The sequence below is a fragment of the Zalophus californianus genome, chromosome 11 (genome assembly GCF_009762305.2).
Source record: "Zalophus californianus isolate mZalCal1 chromosome 11, mZalCal1.pri.v2, whole genome shotgun sequence".
NCBI lineage: Eukaryota > Metazoa > Chordata > Mammalia > Carnivora > Otariidae > Zalophus > Zalophus californianus.
The window spans coordinates 106,315,425-106,317,362 of record NC_045605.1 but is presented as its reverse complement, the minus strand read 5'-3'; positions in this window follow the sequence as shown (position 1 = coordinate 106,317,362).

The following is a 1,938-nucleotide window of genomic DNA, read 5'->3' as shown; positions in this document are numbered from 1 at the left end:
GGAACCTGCGAGAGGGGGGCCTGCCTGCCCGCGCCCCCAAACCCTCGGCCCGCCCACCTGGGAGCGCCCTTGTGCCGCCTGACCCAGGAGGGGGCGGCAGAGGCTGCAGTACGACGGATCCTGCCTCCAGCCTCCCGAGCTGCGCTGGAAGAAGTCAAGGGAGCCCAGAAGCCCAAGGGTGGAGGACAGCGGCGTTCCCCCAGCTCGGGGCTTTTCCCTGACCCCGGGGGGCCCGGGCCCAGCAGCTGCTGCAGGTCGCCTAGGATGTATACACGGGCATTTTGTTGGGGAAACAGTGCATAGCTTTCCTAGGATTTTAGGACCCACGACGCCAAGAAGGGTGGGAGCCCCTGATTTAACCTGACCTCATTCAATCTCACTTTACAGGTGAGGAAAACTGAGGCTTAAGGATGTGACTTGCCGAGCCCACTCACCAGGGGCTGGAACCCACGCCTGGGCTCTTGCTCTTCACCATTCAGCATTTATGTGTCGAATCTTGACTAAACCCTTCTGCCAAAGGCTCTGCACACCAGAGACCCATGACTAAGACTCACCAGCCCCTGCTGGGGAAGCAGGCTCTCCTGGTCCCTTGGTTTTGGTGATTAGGAAGTTGAGTCCTGATGGACAAGTAGAAGTTAACTAGGCAATGAATCGCTGGAGAGGGTGTCCCGGCAGAAAACAACCAGCTTGTGCAAAGGTCCAGAGACTGGGAGAACATGTTCCGTGTACCTCGGTCACCAGGAATAAGGGCCTGGAAGAAGAAAGAGGCTCCGGAAAAGTATGTGGCTCAACCTACGTGTCCCACAGTTCCCAGAATCATCTTCACAAACCTATCACTCCTACCCAGTGCTTTCGATTGTTCACCAAATGGGCACTGACCACCTCCTGTATGTGCAGAGCACTGTGCTGGCCTCAGCATAAGATGGCGAAGACCCATGGCTTCACCCCCTCTGAAGGAGGTGCGCGTCGCTTTAATTATGACGCCCATAATTAATTGGGAAGAATTGGTGCTAAGCCCTGTCTAGTCCAGGGGTTAGAGTAGGCATAAATCAGACACGGGGAGGCATGAGGCGGTAGGGGAAATGCCAGGTCGGGGAACTGCATTGGCACAGTGGAGGAACTGAAATATGCATAGTGTTGCTTGAGCAGAGAGAGAGAGAATTATGGCAGGACTAGGTGACCCATGGGAGTTTCCATTTTATTCTACTTGGGGTACAAGACTGCTCAGATTTGTACAAATGAAGGAGGCTGCAAGGGAGTGGGTTGGAGGGGGCAAGAGAGGAAGCAGGGGATGCAGATAAAAGACCAGGGAGAGTGGTGGCTCAAACAAGGGAAATGGTAGGTGGGAGAGAGAAGTAGATTGATCTGATAACTATTTCGGATACATCATATCAACATCTGAGACTGGGTGAGACACCTAAATATAAACTCTAAAACTATAAAACTTCCAGAAGAAAGCACAGGACAGATCTTAATGATCTTGGGTTTGGCAAAGACTTCTTAAACATGACACACACAGAAAAACACAAGCAATAAAAGAAAAAATTAAATTGAACTTCATAAAAATAGAACACTTTTGTTCTTTGAAAGGCACTGTTATGGAAATGAAAAGACAAGCCACAGACTAGGAGGAAGTTAGCAAAAATTATATCTGATGAGGGATGTGTATTTAGAATATATGAAGAATTTTAACAACTTAAAAAATAATCCAGTAAAAATGGGTGAAAGATTTGAACAGACACCTCACCCAAGAAGATATATAAATGGCCAATAAGACATGAAAAAATGCTCAACACATTCATCATCCACTGGGAAAACGCAAATTAAAACAACCCAAAGGACCATCACTACACATTTACTAAAATAGCTAAAATGAAAAAGACTGTCCATGTTGGCAAGGATGTGGAGGGCTGAAACTCTCAAACGCTGCTGGTGGGA